Genomic DNA, 24,348 nt, shown 5'->3' on the forward strand with positions numbered 1-24,348 from the left:
TCAAGGTTCCCGTGCTGGGAAAACAGGTTTTGCAGCTGTTTGAGCTAAGATTTCCAAGTTATTCACATAATGAAAACCTATACTTTGTTTCGGTCGAGTTCCCCATTCAAATGCATGTAACAGTGAGAAACGCACTGTCTTGGCGAAAGAAAGCGTTTTTGTACAACTTCATAGAAATAGCTGTAACTTTTGATAGAAGCCTCGGATACACATGTTTATGGCTTTATCTTATAGAACTCAAGGTTCCCGTGCTGGGAAAACAGGTTTTGCAGCTGTTTGAGCTAAGATTTCCAAGTTATTCACATAATGAAAACCTATACTTTGTTTCGGTCGAGTTCCCCATTCAAATGCATGTAACAGTGAGAAACGCACTGTCTTGGCGAAAGAAAGCGTTTTTGTACAACTTCATAGAAATAGCTGTAACTTTTGATAGAAGCCTCGGATACACATGTTTATGGCTTTATCTTATAGAACTCAAGGTTCCCGTGCTGGGAAAACAGGTTTTGCAGCTGTTTGAGCTAAGATTTCCAAGTTATTCACATAATGAAAACCTATACTTTGTTTCGGTCGAGTTCCCCATTCAAATGCATGTAACAGTGAGAAACGCACTGTCTTGGCGAAAGAAAGCGTTTTTGTACAACTTCATAGAAATAGCTGTAACTTTTGATAGAAGCCTCGGATACACATGTTTATGGCTTTATCTTATAGAACTCAAGGTTCCCGTGCTGGGAAAACAGGTTTTGCAGCTGTTTGAGCTAAGATTTCCAAGTTATTCACATAATGAAAACCTATACTTTGTTTCGGTCGAGTTCCCCATTCAAATGCATGTAACAGTGAGAAACGCACTGTCTTGGCGAAATTAAGCGTTTTTGTACAACTTCATAGAAATAGCTGTAACTTTTGATAGAAGACTCGGATACACATGTTTATGGCTTTATCTTATAGAACTCAAGGTTCCCGTGCTGGGAAAACAGGTTTTGCAGCTGTTTGAGCTAAGATTTCCAAGTTATTCACATAATGAAAACCTATACTTTGTTTCGGTCGAGTTCCCCATTCAAATGCATGTAACAGTGAGAAACGCACTGTCTTGGCGAAAGAAAGCGTTTTTGTACAACTTCATATGAATAGCTGTAACTTTTGATAGAAGACTCGGATACACATGTTTATGGCTTTATCTTATAGAACTCAAGGTTCCCGTGCTGGGAAAACAGGTTTTGCAGCTGTTTGAGCTAAGATTTCCAAGTTATTCACATAATGAAAACCTATACTTTGTTTCGGTCGAGTTCCCCATTCAAATGCATGTAACAGTGAGAAACGCACTGTCTTGGCGAAAGAAAGCGTTTTTGTACAACTTCATAGAAATAGCTGTAACTTTTGATAGAAGCCTCGGATACACATGTTTATGGCTTTATCTTATAGAACTCAAGGTTCCCGTGCTGGGAAAACAGGTTTTGCAGCTGTTTGAGCTAAGATTTCCAAGTTATTCACATAATGAAAACCTATACTTTGTTTCGGTCGAGTTCCCCATTCAAATGCATGTAACAGTGAGAAACGCACTGTCTTGGCGAAAGAAAGCGTTTTTGTACAACTTCATAGAAATAGCTGTAACTTTTGATAGAAGACTCAGACAAACATGTTTATGGCCTTATATTATAGAACTCAAGGTCTCCGTGCTGGGAAAACAGGTTTTGCAGCTGTTTGAGCTAAGATTTCCAAGTTATTCACATAATGAAAACCTATACTTTGTTTCGGTCGAGTTCCCCATTCAAATGCATGTAACAGTGAGAAACGCACTGTCTTGGCGAAAGAAAGCGTTTTTGTACAACTTCATAGAAATAGCTGTAACTTTTGATAGAAGACTCAGACAAACATGTTTATGGCCTTATATTATAGAACTCAAGGTCCCCGTGCTGGGAAAACAGGTTTTGCAGCTGTTTGAGCTAAGAATTCCAAGTTATTCACATAATGAAAACCTATACTTTGTTTCGGTCGAGTTCCCCATTCAAATGCATGTAACAGTGAGAAACGCACTGTCTTGGCGAAAGAAAGCGTTTTTGTACAACTTCATATGAATAGCTGTAACTTTTGATAGAAGACTCGGATACACATGTTTATGGCTTTATCTTATAGAACTCAAGGTTCCCGTGCTGGGAAAACAGGTTTTGCAGCTGTTTGAGCTAAGATTTCCAAGTTATTCACATAATGAAAACCTATACTTTGTTTCGGTCGAGTTCCCCATTCAAATGCATGTAACAGTGAGAAATGCACTGTCTTGGCGAAAGAAAGCGTTTTTGTACAACTTCATAGAAATAGCTGTAACTTTTGATAGAAGCCTCGGATACACATGTTTATGGCTTTATCTTATAGAACTCAAGGTTCCCGTGCTGGGAAAACAGGTTTTGCAGCTGTTTGAGCTAAGATTTCCAAGTTATTCACATAATGAAAACCTATACTTTGTTTCGGTCGAGTTCCCCATTCAAATGCATGTAACAGTGAGAAACGCACTGTCTTGGCGAAAGAAAGCGTTTTTGTACAACTTCATAGAAATAGCTGTAACTTTTGATAGAAGACTCAGACAAACATGTTTATGGCCTTATATTATAGAACTCAAGGTCTCCGTGCTGGGAAAACAGGTTTTGCAGCTGTTTGAGCTAAGATTTCCAAGTTATTCACGTAATGAAAACCTATACTTTGTTTCGGTCGAGTTCCCCATTCAAATGCATGTAACAGTGAGAAACGCACTGTCTTGGCGAAAGAAAGCGTTTTTGTACAACTTCATATGAATAGCTGTAACTTTTGATAGAAGACTCGGATACACATGTTTATGGCTTTATCTTATAGAACTCAAGGTTCCCGTGCTGGGAAAACAGGTTTTGCAGCTGTTTGAGCTAAGAATTCCAAGTTATTCACATAATGAAAACCTATACTTTGTTTCGGTCGAGTTCCCCATTCAAATGCATGTAACAGTGAGAAACGCACTGTCTTGGCGAAAGAAAGCGTTTTTGTACAACTTCATATGAATAGCTGTAACTTTTGATAGAAGACTCGGATACACATGTTTATGGCTTTATCTTATAGAACTCAAGGTTCCCGTGCTGGGAAAACAGGTTTTGCAGCTGTTTGAGCTAAGAATTCCAAGTTATTCACATAATGAAAACCTATACTTTGTTTCGGTCGAGTTCCCCATTCAAATGCATGTAACAGTGAGAAACGCACTGTCTTGGCGAAAGAAAGCGTTTTTGTACAACTTCATAGAAATAGCTGTAACTTTTGATAGAAGCCTCGGATACACATGTTTATGGCTTTATCTTATAGAACTCAAGGTTCCCGTGCTGGGAAAACAGGTTTTGCAGCTGTTTGAGCTAAGATTTCCAAGTTATTCACATAATGAAAACCTATACTTTGTTTCGGTCGAGTTCCCCATTCAAATGCATGTAACAGTGAGAAACGCACTGTCTTGGCGAAATTAAGCGTTTTTGTACAACTTCATAGAAATAGCTGTAACTTTTGATAGAAGACTCGGATACACATGTTTATGGCTTTATCTTATAGAACTCAAGGTTCCCGTGCTGGGAAAACAGGTTTTGCAGCTGTTTGAGCTAAGATTTCCAAGTTATTCACATAATGAAAACCTATACTTTGTTTCGGTCGAGTTCCCCATTCAAATGCATGTAACAGTGAGAAACGCACTGTCTTGGCGAAAGAAAGCGTTTTTGTACAACTTCATATGAATAGCTGTAACTTTTGATAGAAGACTCGGATACACATGTTTATGGCTTTATCTTATAGAACTCAAGGTTCCCGTGCTGGGAAAACAGGTTTTGCAGCTGTTTGAGCTAAGATTTCCAAGTTATTCACATAATGAAAACCTATACTTTGTTTCGGTCGAGTTCCCCATTCAAATGCATGTAACAGTGAGAAACGCACTGTCTTGGCGAAAGAAAGCGTTTTTGTACAACTTCATAGAAATAGCTGTAACTTTTGATAGAAGACTCGGATACACATGTTTATGGCTTTATCTTATAGAACTCAAGGTTCCCGTGCTGGGCAAACAGGTTTTGCAGCTGTTTGAGCTAAGATTTCCAAGTTATTCACATAATGAAAACCTATACTTTGTTTCGGTCGAGTTCCCCATTCAAATGCATGTAACAGTGAGAAACGCACTGTCTTGGCGAAAGAAAGCGTTTTTGTACAACTTCATAGAAATAGCTGTAACTTTTGATAGAAGACTAAGACAAACATGTTTATGGCCTTATATTATAGAACTCAAGGTCCCCGTGCTGGGAAAACAGGTTTTGCAGCTGTTTGAGCTAAGAATTCCAAGTTATTCACATAATGAAAACCTATACTTTGTTTCGGTCGAGTTCCCCATTCAAATGCATGTAACAGTGAGAAACGCACTGTCTTGGCGAAAGAAAGCGTTTTTGTACAACTTCATATGAATAGCTGTAACTTTTGATAGAAGACTCGGATACACATGTTTATGGCTTTATCTTATAGAACTCAAGGTTCCCGTGCTGGGAAAACAGGTTTTGCAGCTGTTTGAGCTAAGATTTCCAAGTTATTCACATAATGAAAACCTATACTTTGTTTCGGTCGAGTTCCCCATTCAAATGCATGTAACAGTGAGAAACGCACTGTCTTGGCGAAAGAAAGCGTTTTTGTACAACTTCATAGAAATAGCTGTAACTTTTGATAGAAGCCTCGGATACACATGTTTATGGCTTTATCTTATAGAACTCAAGGTTCCCGTGCTGGGAAAACAGGTTTTGCAGCTGTTTGAGCTAAGATTTCCAAGTTATTCACATAATGAAAACCTATACTTTGTTTCGGTCGAGTTCCCCATTCAAATGCATGTAACAGTGAGAAACGCACTGTCTTGGCGAAAGAAAGCGTTTTTGTACAACTTCATAGAAATAGCTGTAACTTTTGATAGAAGCCTCGGATACACATGTTTATGGCTTTATCTTATAGAACTCAAGGTTCCCGTGCTGGGAAAACAGGTTTTGCAGCTGTTTGAGCTAAGATTTCCAAGTTATTCACATAATGAAAACCTATACTTTGTTTCGGTCGAGTTCCCCATTCAAATGCATGTAACAGTGAGAAACGCACTGTCTTGGCGAAAGAAAGCGTTTTTGTACAACTTCATAGAAATAGCTGTAACTTTTGATAGAAGCCTCGGATACACATGTTTATGGCTTTATCTTATAGAACTCAAGGTTCCCGTGCTGGGAAAACAGGTTTTGCAGCTGTTTGAGCTAAGATTTCCAAGTTATTCACATAATGAAAACCTATACTTTGTTTCGGTCGAGTTCCCCATTCAAATGCATGTAACAGTGAGAAACGCACTGTCTTGGCGAAATTAAGCGTTTTTGTACAACTTCATAGAAATAGCTGTAACTTTTGATAGAAGACTCGGATACACATGTTTATGGCTTTATCTTATAGAACTCAAGGTTCCCGTGCTGGGAAAACAGGTTTTGCAGCTGTTTGAGCTAAGATTTCCAAGTTATTCACATAATGAAAACCTATACTTTGTTTCGGTCGAGTTCCCCATTCAAATGCATGTAACAGTGAGAAACGCACTGTCTTGGCGAAAGAAAGCGTTTTTGTACAACTTCATATGAATAGCTGTAACTTTTGATAGAAGACTCGGATACACATGTTTATGGCTTTATCTTATAGAACTCAAGGTTCCCGTGCTGGGAAAACAGGTTTTGCAGCTGTTTGAGCTAAGATTTCCAAGTTATTCACATAATGAAAACCTATACTTTGTTTCGGTCGAGTTCCCCATTCAAATGCATGTAACAGTGAGAAACGCACTGTCTTGGCGAAAGAAAGCGTTTTTGTACAACTTCATAGAAATAGCTGTAACTTTTGATAGAAGCCTCGGATACACATGTTTATGGCTTTATCTTATAGAACTCAAGGTTCCCGTGCTGGGAAAACAGGTTTTGCAGCTGTTTGAGCTAAGATTTCCAAGTTATTCACATAATGAAAACCTATACTTTGTTTCGGTCGAGTTCCCCATTCAAATGCATGTAACAGTGAGAAACGCACTGTCTTGGCGAAAGAAAGCGTTTTTGTACAACTTCATAGAAATAGCTGTAACTTTTGATAGAAGACTCAGACAAACATGTTTATGGCCTTATATTATAGAACTCAAGGTCTCCGTGCTGGGAAAACAGGTTTTGCAGCTGTTTGAGCTAAGATTTCCAAGTTATTCACATAATGAAAACCTATACTTTGTTTCGGTCGAGTTCCCCATTCAAATGCATGTAACAGTGAGAAACGCACTGTCTTGGCGAAAGAAAGCGTTTTTGTACAACTTCATAGAAATAGCTGTAACTTTTGATAGAAGACTCAGACAAACATGTTTATGGCCTTATATTATAGAACTCAAGGTCCCCGTGCTGGGAAAACAGGTTTTGCAGCTGTTTGAGCTAAGAATTCCAAGTTATTCACATAATGAAAACCTATACTTTGTTTCGGTCGAGTTCCCCATTCAAATGCATGTAACAGTGAGAAACGCACTGTCTTGGCGAAAGAAAGCGTTTTTGTACAACTTCATATGAATAGCTGTAACTTTTGATAGAAGACTCGGATACACATGTTTATGGCTTTATCTTATAGAACTCAAGGTTCCCGTGCTGGGAAAACAGGTTTTGCAGCTGTTTGAGCTAAGATTTCCAAGTTATTCACATAATGAAAACCTATACTTTGTTTCGGTCGAGTTCCCCATTCAAATGCATGTAACAGTGAGAAATGCACTGTCTTGGCGAAAGAAAGCGTTTTTGTACAACTTCATAGAAATAGCTGTAACTTTTGATAGAAGCCTCGGATACACATGTTTATGGCTTTATCTTATAGAACTCAAGGTTCCCGTGCTGGGAAAACAGGTTTTGCAGCTGTTTGAGCTAAGATTTCCAAGTTATTCACATAATGAAAACCTATACTTTGTTTCGGTCGAGTTCCCCATTCAAATGCATGTAACAGTGAGAAACGCACTGTCTTGGCGAAAGAAAGCGTTTTTGTACAACTTCATAGAAATAGCTGTAACTTTTGATAGAAGACTCAGACAAACATGTTTATGGCCTTATATTATAGAACTCAAGGTCTCCGTGCTGGGAAAACAGGTTTTGCAGCTGTTTGAGCTAAGATTTCCAAGTTATTCACGTAATGAAAACCTATACTTTGTTTCGGTCGAGTTCCCCATTCAAATGCATGTAACAGTGAGAAACGCACTGTCTTGGCGAAAGAAAGCGTTTTTGTACAACTTCATATGAATAGCTGTAACTTTTGATAGAAGACTCGGATACACATGTTTATGGCTTTATCTTATAGAACTCAAGGTTCCCGTGCTGGGAAAACAGGTTTTGCAGCTGTTTGAGCTAAGAATTCCAAGTTATTCACATAATGAAAACCTATACTTTGTTTCGGTCGAGTTCCCCATTCAAATGCATGTAACAGTGAGAAACGCACTGTCTTGGCGAAAGAAAGCGTTTTTGTACAACTTCATATGAATAGCTGTAACTTTTGATAGAAGACTCGGATACACATGTTTATGGCTTTATCTTATAGAACTCAAGGTTCCCGTGCTGGGAAAACAGGTTTTGCAGCTGTTTGAGCTAAGAATTCCAAGTTATTCACATAATGAAAACCTATACTTTGTTTCGGTCGAGTTCCCCATTCAAATGCATGTAACAGTGAGAAACGCACTGTCTTGGCGAAAGAAAGCGTTTTTGTACAACTTCATAGAAATAGCTGTAACTTTTGATAGAAGCCTCGGATACACATGTTTATGGCTTTATCTTATAGAACTCAAGGTTCCCGTGCTGGGAAAACAGGTTTTGCAGCTGTTTGAGCTAAGATTTCCAAGTTATTCACATAATGAAAACCTATACTTTGTTTCGGTCGAGTTCCCCATTCAAATGCATGTAACAGTGAGAAACGCACTGTCTTGGCGAAAGAAAGCGTTTTTGTACAACTTCATATGAATAGCTGTAACTTTTGATAGAAGACTCGGATACACATGTTTATGGCTTTATCTTATAGAACTCAAGGTTCCCGTGCTGGGAAAACAGGTTTTGCAGCTGTTTGAGCTAAGATTTCCAAGTTATTCACATAATGAAAACCTATACTTTGTTTCGGTCGAGTTCCCCATTCAAATGCATGTAACAGTGAGAAACGCACTGTCTTGGCGAAAGAAAGCGTTTTTGTACAACTTCATAGAAATAGCTGTAACTTTTGATAGAAGACTCGGATACACATGTTTATGGCTTTATCTTATAGAACTCAAGGTTCCCGTGCTGGGCAAACAGGTTTTGCAGCTGTTTGAGCTAAGATTTCCAAGTTATTCACATAATGAAAACCTATACTTTGTTTCGGTCGAGTTCCCCATTCAAATGCATGTAACAGTGAGAAACGCACTGTCTTGGCGAAAGAAAGCGTTTTTGTACAACTTCATAGAAATAGCTGTAACTTTTGATAGAAGACTCGGATACACATGTTTATGGCTTTATCTTATAGAACTCAAGGTTCCCGTGCTGGGCAAACAGGTTTTGCAGCTGTTTGAGCTAAGATTTCCAAGTTATTCACATAATGAAAACCTATACTTTGTTTCGGTCGAGTTCCCCATTCAAATGCATGTAACAGTGAGAAACGCACTGTCTTGGCGAAAGAAAGCGTTTTTGTACAACTTCATAGAAATAGCTGTAACTTTTGATAGAAGACTAAGACAAACATGTTTATGGCCTTATATTATAGAACTCAAGGTCCCCGTGCTGGGAAAACAGGTTTTGCAGCTGTTTGAGCTAAGAATTCCAAGTTATTCACATAATGAAAACCTATACTTTGTTTCGGTCGAGTTCCCCATTCAAATGCATGTAACAGTGAGAAACGCACTGTCTTGGCGAAAGAAAGCGTTTTTGTACAACTTCATATGAATAGCTGTAACTTTTGATAGAAGACTCGGATACACATGTTTATGGCTTTATCTTATAGAACTCAAGGTTCCCGTGCTGGGAAAACAGGTTTTGCAGCTGTTTGAGCTAAGATTTCCAAGTTATTCACATAATGAAAACCTATACTTTGTTTCGGTCGAGTTCCCCATTCAAATGCATGTAACAGTGAGAAACGCACTGTCTTGGCGAAAGAAAGCGTTTTTGTACAACTTCATAGAAATAGCTGTAACTTTTGATAGAAGCCTCGGATACACATGTTTATGGCTTTATCTTATAGAACTCAAGGTTCCCGTGCTGGGAAAACAGGTTTTGCAGCTGTTTGAGCTAAGATTTCCAAGTTATTCACATAATGAAAACCTATACTTTGTTTCGGTCGAGTTCCCCATTCAAATGCATGTAACAGTGAGAAACGCACTGTCTTGGCGAAAGAAAGCGTTTTTGTACAACTTCATAGAAATAGCTGTAACTTTTGATAGAAGACTCGGATACACATGTTTATGGCTTTATCTTATAGAACTCAAGGTTCCCGTGCTGGGAAAACAGGTTTTGCAGCTGTTTGAGCTAAGATTTCCAAGTTATTCACATAATGAAAACCTATACTTTGTTTCGGTCGAGTTCCCCATTCAAATGCATGTAACAGTGAGAAACGCACTGTCTTGGCGAAAGAAAGCGTTTTTGTACAACTTCATAGAAATAGCTGTAACTTTTGATAGAAGCCTCGGATACACATGTTTATGGCTTTATCTTATAGAACTCAAGGTTCCCGTGCTGGGAAAACAGGTTTTGCAGCTGTTTGAGCTAAGATTTCCAAGTTATTCACATAATGAAAACCTATACTTTGTTTCGGTCGAGTTCCCCATTCAAATGCATGTAACAGTGAGAAACGCACTGTCTTGGCGAAAGAAAGCGTTTTTGTACAACTTCATAGAAATAGCTGTAACTTTTGATAGAAGACTCAGACAAACATGTTTATGGCCTTATATTATAGAACTCAAGGTCTCCGTGCTGGGAAAACAGGTTTTGCAGCTGTTTGAGCTAAGATTTCCAAGTTATTCACATAATGAAAACCTATACTTTGTTTCGGTCGAGTTCCCCATTCAAATGCATGTAACAGTGAGAAACGCACTGTCTTGGCGAAAGAAAGCGTTTTTGTACAACTTCATAGAAATAGCTGTAACTTTTGATAGAAGACTCAGACAAACATGTTTATGGCCTTATATTATAGAACTCAAGGTCCCCGTGCTGGGAAAACAGGTTTTGCAGCTGTTTGAGCTAAGAATTCCAAGTTATTCACATAATGAAAACCTATACTTTGTTTCGGTCGAGTTCCCCATTCAAATGCATGTAACAGTGAGAAACGCACTGTCTTGGCGAAAGAAAGCGTTTTTGTACAACTTCATATGAATAGCTGTAACTTTTGATAGAAGACTCGGATACACATGTTTATGGCTTTATCTTATAGAACTCAAGGTTCCCGTGCTGGGAAAACAGGTTTTGCAGCTGTTTGAGCTAAGATTTCCAAGTTATTCACATAATGAAAACCTATACTTTGTTTCGGTCGAGTTCCCCATTCAAATGCATGTAACAGTGAGAAACGCACTGTCTTGGCGAAAGAAAGCGTTTTTGTACAACTTCATAGAAATAGCTGTAACTTTTGATAGAAGCCTCGGATACACATGTTTATGGCTTTATCTTATAGAACTCAAGGTTCCCGTGCTGGGAAAACAGGTTTTGCAGCTGTTTGAGCTAAGATTTCCAAGTTATTCACATAATGAAAACCTATACTTTGTTTCGGTCGAGTTCCCCATTCAAATGCATGTAACAGTGAGAAACGCACTGTCTTGGCGAAAGAAAGCGTTTTTGTACAACTTCATAGAAATAGCTGTAACTTTTGATAGAAGACTCAGACAAACATGTTTATGGCCTTATATTATAGAACTCAAGGTCTCCGTGCTGGGAAAACAGGTTTTGCAGCTGTTTGAGCTAAGATTTCCAAGTTATTCACGTAATGAAAACCTATACTTTGTTTCGGTCGAGTTCCCCATTCAAATGCATGTAACAGTGAGAAACGCACTGTCTTGGCGAAAGAAAGCGTTTTTGTACAACTTCATATGAATAGCTGTAACTTTTGATAGAAGACTCGGATACACATGTTTATGGCTTTATCTTATAGAACTCAAGGTTCCCGTGCTGGGAAAACAGGTTTTGCAGCTGTTTGAGCTAAGAATTCCAAGTTATTCACATAATGAAAACCTATACTTTGTTTCGGTCGAGTTCCCCATTCAAATGCATGTAACAGTGAGAAACGCACTGTCTTGGCGAAAGAAAGCGTTTTTGTACAACTTCATATGAATAGCTGTAACTTTTGATAGAAGACTCGGATACACATGTTTATGGCTTTATCTTATAGAACTCAAGGTTCCCGTGCTGGGAAAACAGGTTTTGCAGCTGTTTGAGCTAAGAATTCCAAGTTATTCACATAATGAAAACCTATACTTTGTTTCGGTCGAGTTCCCCATTCAAATGCATGTAACAGTGAGAAACGCACTGTCTTGGCGAAAGAAAGCGTTTTTGTACAACTTCATAGAAATAGCTGTAACTTTTGATAGAAGCCTCGGATACACATGTTTATGGCTTTATCTTATAGAACTCAAGGTTCCCGTGCTGGGAAAACAGGTTTTGCAGCTGTTTGAGCTAAGATTTCCAAGTTATTCACATAATGAAAACCTATACTTTGTTTCGGTCGAGTTCCCCATTCAAATGCATGTAACAGTGAGAAACGCACTGTCTTGGCGAAATTAAGCGTTTTTGTACAACTTCATAGAAATAGCTGTAACTTTTGATAGAAGACTCGGATACACATGTTTATGGCTTTATCTTATAGAACTCAAGGTTCCCGTGCTGGGAAAACAGGTTTTGCAGCTGTTTGAGCTAAGATTTCCAAGTTATTCACATAATGAAAACCTATACTTTGTTTCGGTCGAGTTCCCCATTCAAATGCATGTAACAGTGAGAAACGCACTGTCTTGGCGAAAGAAAGCGTTTTTGTACAACTTCATATGAATAGCTGTAACTTTTGATAGAAGACTCGGATACACATGTTTATGGCTTTATCTTATAGAACTCAAGGTTCCCGTGCTGGGAAAACAGGTTTTGCAGCTGTTTGAGCTAAGATTTCCAAGTTATTCACATAATGAAAACCTATACTTTGTTTCGGTCGAGTTCCCCATTCAAATGCATGTAACAGTGAGAAACGCACTGTCTTGGCGAAAGAAAGCGTTTTTGTACAACTTCATAGAAATAGCTGTAACTTTTGATAGAAGACTCGGATACACATGTTTATGGCTTTATCTTATAGAACTCAAGGTTCCCGTGCTGGGCAAACAGGTTTTGCAGCTGTTTGAGCTAAGATTTCCAAGTTATTCACATAATGAAAACCTATACTTTGTTTCGGTCGAGTTCCCCATTCAAATGCATGTAACAGTGAGAAACGCACTGTCTTGGCGAAAGAAAGCGTTTTTGTACAACTTCATAGAAATAGCTGTAACTTTTGATAGAAGACTCGGATACACATGTTTATGGCTTTATCTTATAGAACTCAAGGTTCCCGTGCTGGGCAAACAGGTTTTGCAGCTGTTTGAGCTAAGATTTCCAAGTTATTCACATAATGAAAACCTATACTTTGTTTCGGTCGAGTTCCCCATTCAAATGCATGTAACAGTGAGAAACGCACTGTCTTGGCGAAAGAAAGCGTTTTTGTACAACTTCATAGAAATAGCTGTAACTTTTGATAGAAGACTAAGACAAACATGTTTATGGCCTTATATTATAGAACTCAAGGTCCCCGTGCTGGGAAAACAGGTTTTGCAGCTGTTTGAGCTAAGAATTCCAAGTTATTCACATAATGAAAACCTATACTTTGTTTCGGTCGAGTTCCCCATTCAAATGCATGTAACAGTGAGAAACGCACTGTCTTGGCGAAAGAAAGCGTTTTTGTACAACTTCATATGAATAGCTGTAACTTTTGATAGAAGACTCGGATACACATGTTTATGGCTTTATCTTATAGAACTCAAGGTTCCCGTGCTGGGAAAACAGGTTTTGCAGCTGTTTGAGCTAAGATTTCCAAGTTATTCACATAATGAAAACCTATACTTTGTTTCGGTCGAGTTCCCCATTCAAATGCATGTAACAGTGAGAAACGCACTGTCTTGGCGAAAGAAAGCGTTTTTGTACAACTTCATAGAAATAGCTGTAACTTTTGATAGAAGCCTCGGATACACATGTTTATGGCTTTATCTTATAGAACTCAAGGTTCCCGTGCTGGGAAAACAGGTTTTGCAGCTGTTTGAGCTAAGATTTCCAAGTTATTCACATAATGAAAACCTATACTTTGTTTCGGTCGAGTTCCCCATTCAAATGCATGTAACAGTGAGAAACGCACTGTCTTGGCGAAAGAAAGCGTTTTTGTACAACTTCATAGAAATAGCTGTAACTTTTGATAGAAGACTCGGATACACATGTTTATGGCTTTATCTTATAGAACTCAAGGTTCCCGTGCTGGGAAAACAGGTTTTGCAGCTGTTTGAGCTAAGATTTCCAAGTTATTCACATAATGAAAACCTATACTTTGTTTCGGTCGAGTTCCCCATTCAAATGCATGTAACAGTGAGAAACGCACTGTCTTGGCGAAAGAAAGCGTTTTTGTACAACTTCATATGAATAGCTGTAACTTTTGATAGAAGACTCGGATACACATGTTTATGGCTTTATCTTATAGAACTCAAGGTTCCCGTGCTGGGCAAACAGGTTTTGCAGCTGTTTGAGCTAAGATTTCCAAGTTATTCACATAATGAAAACCTATACTTTGTTTCGGTCGAGTTCCCCATTCAAATGCATGTAACAGTGAGAAACGCACTGTCTTGGCGAAAGAAAGCGTTTTTGTACAACTTCATAGAAATAGCTGTAACTTTTGATAGAAGACTCGGATACACATGTTTATGGCTTTATCTTATAGAACTCAAGGTTCCCGTGCTGGGCAAACAGGTTTTGCAGCTGTTTGAGCTAAGATTTCCAAGTTATTCACATAATGAAAACCTATACTTTGTTTCGGTCGAGTTCCCCATTCAAATGCATGTAACAGTGAGAAACGCACTGTCTTGGCGAAAGAAAGCGTTTTTGTACAACGTCATAGAAATAGCTGTAACTTTTGATAGAAGACTAAGACAAACATGTTTATGGCCTTATATTATAGAACTCAAGGTCCCCGTGCTGGGAAAACAGGTTTTGCAGCTGTTTGAGCTAAGAATTCCAAGTTATTCACATAATGAAAACCTATACTTTGTTTCGGTCGAGTTCCCCATTCAAATGCATGTAACAGTGAGAAACGCACTGTCTTGGCGAAATTAAGCGTTTTTGTACAACTTCATAGAAATAGCTGTAACTTTTGATAGAAGACTCGGATACACATGTTTATGGCTTTATCTTATAGAACTCAAGGTTCCCGTGCTGGGAAAACAGGTTTTGCAGCTGTTTGAGCTAAGATTTCCAAGTTATTCACATAATGAAAACCTATACTTTGTTTCGGTCGAGTTCCCCATTCAAATGCATGTAACAGTGAGAAACGCACTGTCTTGGCGAAAGAAAGCGTTTTTGTACAACTTCATATGAATAGCTGTAACTTTTGATAGAAGACTCGGATACACATGTTTATGGCTTTATCTTATAGAACTCAAGGTTCCCGTGCTGGGAAAACAGGTTTTGCAGCTGTTTGAGCTAAGATTTCCAAGTTATTCACATAATGAAAACCTATACTTTGTTTCGGTCGAGTTCCCCATTCAAATGCATGTAACAGTGAGAAACGCACTGTCTTGGCGAAAGAAAGCGTTTTTGTACAACTTCATAGAAATAGCTGTAACTTTTGATAGAAGACTCGGATACACATGTTTATGGCTTTATCTTATAGAACTCAAGGTTCCCGTGCTGGGAAAACAGGTTTTGCAGCTGTTTGAGCTAAGATTTCCAAGTTATTCACATAATGAAAACCTATACTTTGTTTCGGTCGAGTTCCCCATTCAAATGCATGTAACAGTGAGAAACGCACTGTCTTGGCGAAAGAAAGCGTTTTTGTACAACTTCATAGAAATAGCTGTAACTTTTGATAGAAGACTCAGACAAACATGTTTATGGCCTTATATTATAGAACTCAAGGTCTCCGTGCTGGGAAAACAGGCTTTGCAGCTGTTTGAGCTAAGATTTCCAAGTTATTCACATAATGAAAACCTATACTTTGTTTCGGTCGAGTTCCCCATTCAAATGCATGTAACAGTGAGAAACGCACTGTCTTGGCGAAATTAAGCGTTTTTGTACAACTTCATAGAAATAGCTGTAACTTTTGATAGAAGACTCGGATACACATGTTTATGGCTTTATCTTATAGAACTCAAGGTTCCCGTGCTGGGCAAACAGGTTTTGCAGCTGTTTGAGCTAAGATTTCCAAGTTATTCACATAATGAAAACCTATACTTTGTTTCGGTCGAGTTCCCCATTCAAATGCATGTAACAGTGAGAAACGCACTGTCTTGGCGAAAGAAAGCGTTTTTGTACAACTTCATATGAATAGCTGTAACTTTTGATAGAAGACTCGGATACACATGTTTATGGCTTTATCTTATAGAACTCAAGGTTCCCGTGCTGGGAAAACAGGTTTTGCAGCTGTTTGAGCTAAGAATTCCAAGTTATTCACATAATGAAAACCTATACTTTGTTTCGGTCGAGTTCCCCATTCAAATGCATGTAACAGTGAGAAACGCACTGTCTTGGCGAAAGAAAGCGTTTTTGTACAACTTCATAGAAATAGCTGTAACTTTTGATAGAAGCCTCGGATACACATGTTTATGGCTTTATCTTATAGAACTCAAGGTTCCCGTGCTGGGAAAACAGGTTTTGCAGCTGTTTGAGCTAAGATTTCCAAGTTATTCACATAATGAAAACCTATACTTTGTTTCGGTCGAGTTCCCCATTCAAATGCATGTAACAGTGAGAAACGCACTGTCTTGGCGAAATTAAGCGTTTTTGTACAACTTCATAGAAATAGCTGTAACTTTTGATAGAAGACTCGGATACACATGTTTATGGCTTTATCTTATAGAACTCAAGGTTCCCGTGCTGGGAAAACAGGTTTTGCAGCTGTTTGAGCTAAGATTTCCAAGTTATTCACATAATGAAAACCTATACTTTGTTTCGGTCGAGTTCCCCATTCAAATGCATGTAACAGTGAGAAACGCACTGTCTTGGCGAAAGAAAGCGTTTTTGTACAACTTCATATGAATAGCTGTAACTTTTGATAGAAGACTCGGATACACATGTTTATGGCTTTATCTTATAGAACTCAAGGTTCCCGTGCTGGGAAAACAGGTTTTGCAGCTGTTTGAGCTAAGATTTCCAAGTTATTCACATAATGAAAACCTATACTTTGTTTCGGTCGAGTTCCCCATTCAAATGCATGTAACAGTGAGAAACGCACTGTCTTGGCGAAAGAAAGCGTTTTTGTACAACTTCATAGAAATAGCTGTAACTTTTGATAGAAGACTCGGATACACATGTTTATGGCTTTATCTTATAGAACTCAAGGTTCCCGTGCTGGGCAAACAGGTTTTGCAGCTGTTTGAGCTAAGATTTCCAAGTTATTCACATAATGAAAACCTATACTTTGTTTCGGTCGAGTTCCCCATTCAAATGCATGTAACAGTGAGAAACGCACTGTCTTGGCGAAAGAAAGCGTTTTTGTACAACTTCATAGAAATAGCTGTAACTTTTGATAGAAGACTCGGATACACATGTTTATGGCTTTATCTTATAGAACTCAAGGTTCCCGTGCTGGGCAAACAGGTTTTGCAGCTGTTTGAGCTAAGATTTCCAAGTTATTCACATAATGAAAACCTATACTTTGTTTCGGTCGAGTTCCCCATTCAAATGCATGTAACAGTGAGAAACGCACTGTCTTGGCGAAAGAAAGCGTTTTTGTACAACTTCATAGAAATAGCTGTAACTTTTGATAGAAGACTAAGACAAACATGTTTATGGCCTTATATTATAGAACTCAAGGTCCCCGTGCTGGGAAAACAGGTTTTGCAGCTGTTTGAGCTAAGAATTCCAAGTTATTCACATAATGAAAACCTATACTTTGTTTCGGTCGAGTTCCCCATTCAAATGCATGTAACAGTGAGAAACGCACTGTCTTGGCGAAAGAAAGCGTTTTTGTACAACTTCATATGAATAGCTGTAACTTTTGATAGAAGACTCGGATACACATGTTTATGGCTTTATCTTATAGAACTCAAGGTTCCCGTGCTGGGAAAACAGGTTTTGCAGCTGTTTGAGCTAAGATTTCCAAGTTATTCACATAATGAAAACCTATACTTTGTTTCGGTCGAGTTCCCCATTCAAATGCATGTAACAGTGAGAAACGCACTGTCTTGGCGAAAGAAAGCGTTTTTGTACAACTTCATAGAAATAGCTGTAACTTTTGATAGAAGCCTCGGATACACATGTTTATGGCTTTATCTTATAGAACTCAAGGTTCCCGTGCTGGGAAAACAGGTTTTGCAGCTGTTTGAGCTAAGATTTCCAAGTTATTCACATAATGAAAACCTATACTTTGTTTCGGTCGAGTTCCCCATTCAAATGCATGTAACAGTGAGAAACGCACTGTCTTGGCGAAAGAAAGCGTTTTTGTACAACTTCATAGAAATAGCTGTAACTTTTGATAGAAGACTCGGATACACATGTTTATGGCTTTATCTTATAGAACTCAAGGTTCCCGTGCTGGGAAAACAGGTTTTGCAGCTGTTTGAGCTAAGATTTCCAAGTTATTCACATAATGAAAACCTATACTTTGTTTCGGTCGAGTTCCCCATTCAAATGCATGTAACAGTGAGAAACGCACTGTCTTGGCGAAAGAAAGCGTTTTTGTACAACTTCATATGAATAGCTGTAACTTTTGATAGAAGACTCGGATACACATGTTTATGGCTTTATCTTATAGAACTCAAGGTTCCCGTGCTGGGCAAACAGGTTTTGCAGCTGTTTGAGCTAAGATTTCCAAGTTATTCACATAATGAAAACCTATACTTTGTTTCGGTCGAGTTCCCCATTCAAATGCATGTAACAGTGAGAAACGCACTGTCTTGGCGAAAGAAAGCGTTTTTGTACAACTTCATAGAAATAGCTGTAACTTTTGATAGAAGACTCGGATACACATGTTTATGGCTTTATCTTATAGAACTCAAGGTTCCCGTGCTGGGCAAACAGGTTTTGCAGCTGTTTGAGCTAAGATTTCCAAGTTATTCACATAATGAAAACCTATACTTTGTTTCGGTCGAGTTCCCCATTCAAATGCATGTAACAGTGAGAAACGCACTGTCTTGGCGAAAGAAAGCGTTTTTGTACAACGTCATAGAAATAGCTGTAACTTTTGATAGAAGACTAAGACAAACATGTTTATGGCCTTATATTATAGAACTCAAGGTCCCCGTGCTGGGAAAACAGGTTTTGCAGCTGTTTGAGCTAAGAATTCCAAGTTATTCACATAATGAAAACCTATACTTTGTTTCGGTCGAGTTCCCCATTCAAATGCATGTAACAGTGAGAAACGCACTGTCTTGGCGAAATTAAGCGTTTTTGTACAACTTCATAGAAATAGCTGTAACTTTTGATAGAAGACTCGGATACACATGTTTATGGCTTTATCTTATAGAACTCAAGGTTCCCGTGCTGGGAAAACAGGTTTTGCAGCTGTTTGAGCTAAGATTTCCAAGTTATTCACATAATGAAAACCTATACTTTGTTTCGGTCGAGTTCCCCATTCAAATGCATGTAACAGTGAGAAACGCACTGTCTTGGCGAAAGAAAGCGTTTTTGTACAACTTCATATGAATAGCTGTAACTTTTGATAGAAGACTCGGATACACATGTTTATGGCTTTATCTTATAGAACTCAAGGTTCCCGTGCTGGGAAAACAGGTTTTGCAGCTGTTTGAGCTAAGATTTCCAAGTTATTCACATAATGAAAACCTATACTTTGTTTCGGTCGAGTTCCCCATTCAAATGCATGTAACAGTGAGAAACGCACTGTCTTGGCGAAAGAAAGCGTTTTTGTACAACTTCATAGAAATAGCTGTAACTTTTGATAGAAGACTCGGATACACATGTTTATGGCTTTATCTTATAGAACTCAAGGTTCCCGTGCTGGGAAAACAGGTTTTGCAGCTGTTTGAGCTAAGATTTCCAAGTTATTCACATAATGAAAACCTATACTTTGTTTCGGTCGAGTTCCCCATTCAAATGCATGTAACAGTGAGAAACGCACTGTCTTGGCGAAAGAAAGCGTTTTTGTACAACTTCATAGAAATAGCTGTAACTTTTGATAGAAGACTCAGACAAACATGTTTATGGCCTTATATTATAGAACTCAAGGTCTCCGTGCTGGGAAAACAGGCTTTGCAGCTGTTTGAGCTAAGATTTCCAAGTTATTCACATAATGAAAACCTATACTTTGTTTCGGTCGAGTTCCCCATTCAAATGCATGTAACAGTGAGAAACGCACTGTCTTGGCGAAAGAAAGCGTTTTTGTACAACTTCATAGAAATAGCTGTAACTTTTGATAGAAGACTCAGACAAACATGTTTATGGCCTTATATTATAGAACTCAAGGTCTCCGTGCTGGGAAAACAGGTTTTGCAGCTGTTTGAGCTAAGATTTCCAAGTTATTCACATAATGAAAACCTATACTTTGTTTCGGTCGAGTTCCCCATTCAAATGCATGTAACAGTGAGAAACGCACTGTCTTGGCGAAATTAAGCGTTTTTGTACAACTTCATAGAAATAGCTGTAACTTTTGATAGAAGACTCGGATACACATGTTTATGGCTTTATCTTATAGAACTCAAGGTTCCCGTGCTGGGCAAACAGGTTTTGCAGCTGTTTGAGCTAAGATTTCCAAGTTATTCACATAATGAAAACCTATACTTTGTTTCGGTCGAGTTCCCCATTCAAATGCATGTAACAGTGAGAAACGCACTGTCTTGGCGAAAGAAAGCGTTTTTGTACAACTTCATATGAATAGCTGTAACTTTTGATAGAAGACTCGGATACACATGTTTATGGCTTTATCTTATAGAACTCAAGGTTCCCGTGCTGGGAAAACAGGTTTTGCAGCTGTTTGAGCTAAGATTTCCAAGTTATTCACATAATGAAAACCTATACTTTGTTTCGGTCGAGTTCCCCATTCAAATGCATGTAACAGTGAGAAACGCACTGTCTTGGCGAAAGAAAGCGTTTTTGTACAACTTCATAGAAATAGCTGTAACTTTTGATAGAAGCCTCGGATACACATGTTTATGGCTTTATCTTATAGAACTCAAGGTTCCCGTGCTGGGAAAACAGGTTTTGCAGCTGTTTGAGCTAAGATTTCCAAGTTATTCACATAATGAAAACCTATACTTTGTTTCGGTCGAGTTCCCCATTCAAATGCATGTAACAGTGAGAAACGCACTGTCTTGGCGAAAGAAAGCGTTTTTGTACAACTTCATAGAAATAGCTGTAACTTTTGATAGAAGACTCAGACAAACATGTTTATGGCCTTATATTATAGAACTCAAGGTCTCCGTGCTGGGAAAACAGGTTTTGCAGCTGTTTGAGCTAAGATTTCCAAGTTATTCACGTAATGAAAACCTATACTTTGTTTCGGTCGAGTTCCCCATTCAAATGCATGTAACAGTGAGAAACGCACTGTCTTGGCGAAAGAAAGCGTTTTTGTACAACTTCATATGAATAGCTGTAACTTTTGATAGAAGACTCGGATACACATGTTTATGGCTTTATCTTATAGAACTCAAGGTTCCCGTGCTGGGAAAACAGGTTTTGCAGCTGTTTGAGCTAAGAATTCCAAGTTATTCACATAATGAAAACCTATACTTTGTTTCGGTCGAGTTCCCCATTCAAATGCATGTAACAGTGAGAAACGCACTGTCTTGGCGAAAGAAAGCGTTTTTGTACAACTTCATATGAATAGCTGTAACTTTTGATAGAAGACTCGGATACACATGTTTATGGCTTTATCTTATAGAACTCAAGGTTCCCGTGCTGGGAAAACAGGTTTTGCAGCTGTTTGAGCTAAGAATTCCAAGTTATTCACATAATGAAAACCTATACTTTGTTTCGGTCGAGTTCCCCATTCAAATGCATGTAACAGTGAGAAACGCACTGTCTTGGCGAAAGAAAGCGTTTTTGTACAACTTCATAGAAATAGCTGTAACTTTTGATAGAAGCCTCGGATACACATGTTTATGGCTTTATCTTATAGAACTCAAGGTTCCCGTGCTGGGAAAACAGGTTTTGCAGCTGTTTGAGCTAAGATTTCCAAGTTATTCACATAATGAAAACCTATACTTTGTTTCGGTCGAGTTCCCCATTCAAATGCATGTAACAGTGAGAAACGCACTGTCTTGGCGAAATTAAGCGTTTTTGTACAACTTCATAGAAATAGCTGTAACTTTTGATAGAAGACTCGGATACACATGTTTATGGCTTTATCTTATAGAACTCAAGGTTCCCGTGCTGGGAAAACAGGTTTTGCAGCTGTTTGAGCTAAGATTTCCAAGTTATTCACATAATGAAAACCTATACTTTGTTTCGGTCGAGTTCCCCATTCAAATGCATGTAACAGTGAGAAACGCACTGTCTTGGCGAAAGAAAGCGTTTTTGTACAACTTCATATGAATAGCTGTAACTTTTGATAGAAGACTCGGATACACATGTTTATGGCTTTATCTTATAGAACTCAAGGTTCCCGTGCTGGGAAAACAGGTTTTGCAGCTGTTTGAGCTAAGATTTCCAAGTTATTCACATAATGAAAACCTATACTTTGTTTCGGTCGAGTTCCCCATTCAAATGCATGTAACAGTGAGAAACGCACTGTCTTGGCGAAAGAAAGCGTTTTTGTACAACTTCATAGAAATAGCTGTAACTTTTGATAGAAGACTCGGATACACATGTTTATGGCTTTATCTTATAGAACTCAAGGTTCCCGTGCTGGGCAAACAGGTTTTGCAGCTGTTTGAGCTAAGATTTCCAAGTTATTCACATAATGAAAACCTATACTTTGTTTCGGTCGAGTTCCCCATTCAAATGCATGTAACAGTGAGAAACGCACTGTCTTGGCGAAAGAAAGCGTTTTTGTACAACTTCATAGAAATAGCTGTAACTTTTGATAGAAGACTCGGATACACATGTTTATGGCTTTATCTTATAGAACTCAAGGTTCCCGTGCTGGGCAAACAGGTTTTGCAGCTGTTTGAGCTAAGATTTCCAAGTTATTCACATAATGAAAACCTATACTTTGTTTCGGTCGAGTTCCCCATTCAAATGCATGTAACAGTGAGAAACGCACTGTCTTGGCGAAAGAAAGCGTTTTTGTACAACTTCATAGAAATAGCTGTAACTTTTGATAGAAGACTAAGACAAACATGTTTATGGCCTTATATTATAGAACTCAAGGTCCCCGTGCTGGGAAAACAGGTTTTGCAGCTGTTTGAGCTAAGAATTCCAAGTTATTCACATAATGAAAACCTATACTTTGTTTCGGTCGAGTTCCCCATTCAAATGCATGTAACAGTGAGAAACGCACTGTCTTGGCGAAAGAAAGCGTTTTTGTACAACTTCATATGAATAGCTGTAACTTTTGATAGAAGACTCGGATACACATGTTTATGGCTTTATCTTATAGAACTCAAGGTTCCCGTGCTGGGAAAACAGGTTTTGCAGCTGTTTGAGCTAAGATTTCCAAGTTATTCACATAATGAAAACCTATACTTTGTTTCGGTCGAGTTCCCCATTCAAATGCATGTAACAGTGAGAAACGCACTGTCTTGGCGAAAGAAAGCGTTTTTGTACAACTTCATAGAAATAGCTGTAACTTTTGATAGAAGCCTCGGATACACATGTTTATGGCTTTATCTTATAGAACTCAAGGTTCCCGTGCTGGGAAAACAGGTTTTGCAGCTGTTTGAGCTAAGATTTCCAAGTTATTCACATAATGAAAACCTATACTTTGTTTCGGTCGAGTTCCCCATTCAAATGCATGTAACAGTGAGAAACGCACTGTCTTGGCGAAAGAAAGCGTTTTTGTACAACTTCATAGAAATAGCTGTAACTTTTGATAGAAGACTCGGATACACATGTTTATGGCTTTATCTTATAGAACTCAAGGTTCCCGTGCTGGGAAAACAGGTTTTGCAGCTGTTTGAGCTAAGATTTCCAAGTTATTCACATAATGAAAACCTATACTTTGTTTCGGTCGAGTTCCCCATTCAAATGCATGTAACAGTGAGAAACGCACTGTCTTGGCGAAAGAAAGCGTTTTTGTACAACTTCATATGAATAGCTGTAACTTTTGATAGAAGACTCGGATACACATGTTTATGGCTTTATCTTATAGAACTCAAGGTTCCCGTGCTGGGCAAACAGGTTTTGCAGCTGTTTGAGCTAAGATTTCCAAGTTATTCACATAATGAAAACCTATACTTTGTTTCGGTCGAGTTCCCCATTCAAATGCATGTAACAGTGAGAAACGCACTGTCTTGGCGAAAGAAAGCGTTTTTGTACAACTTCATAGAAATAGCTGTAACTTTTGATAGAAGACTCGGATACACATGTTTATGGCTTTATCTTATAGAACTCAAGGTTCCCGTGCTGGGCAAACAGGTTTTGCAGCTGTTTGAGCTAAGATTTCCAAGTTATTCACATAATGAAAACCTATACTTTGTTTCGGTCGAGTTCCCCATTCAAATGCATGTAACAGTGAGAAACGCACTGTCTTGGCGAAAGAAAGCGTTTTTGTACAACGTCATAGAAATAGCTGTAACTTTTGATAGAAGACTAAGACAAACATGTTTATGGCCTTATATTATAGAACTCAAGGTCCCCGTGCTGGGAAAACAGGTTTTGCAGCTGTTTGAGCTAAGAATTCCAAGTTATTCACATAATGAAAACCTATACTTTGTTTCGGTCGAGTTCCCCATTCAAATGCATGTAACAGTGAGAAACGCACTGTCTTGGCGAAATTAAGCGTTTTTGTACAACTTCATAGAAATAGCTGTAACTTTTGATAGAAGACTCGGATACACATGTTTATGGCTTTATCTTATAGAACTCAAGGTTCCCGTGCTGGGAAAACAGGTTTTGCAGCTGTTTGAGCTAAGATTTCCAAGTTATTCACATAATGAAAACCTATACTTTGTTTCGGTCGAGTTCCCCATTCAAATGCATGTAACAGTGAGAAACGCACTGTCTTGGCGAAAGAAAGCGTTTTTGTACAACTTCATAT

The sequence above is a fragment of the Rhamphochromis longiceps genome, linkage group LG8 (assembly GCF_057381845.1).
Source record: "Rhamphochromis longiceps isolate RC_006_pf linkage group LG8, R_longiceps_female_GT1.1, whole genome shotgun sequence".
Lineage (NCBI taxonomy): Eukaryota > Metazoa > Chordata > Actinopteri > Cichliformes > Cichlidae > Rhamphochromis > Rhamphochromis longiceps.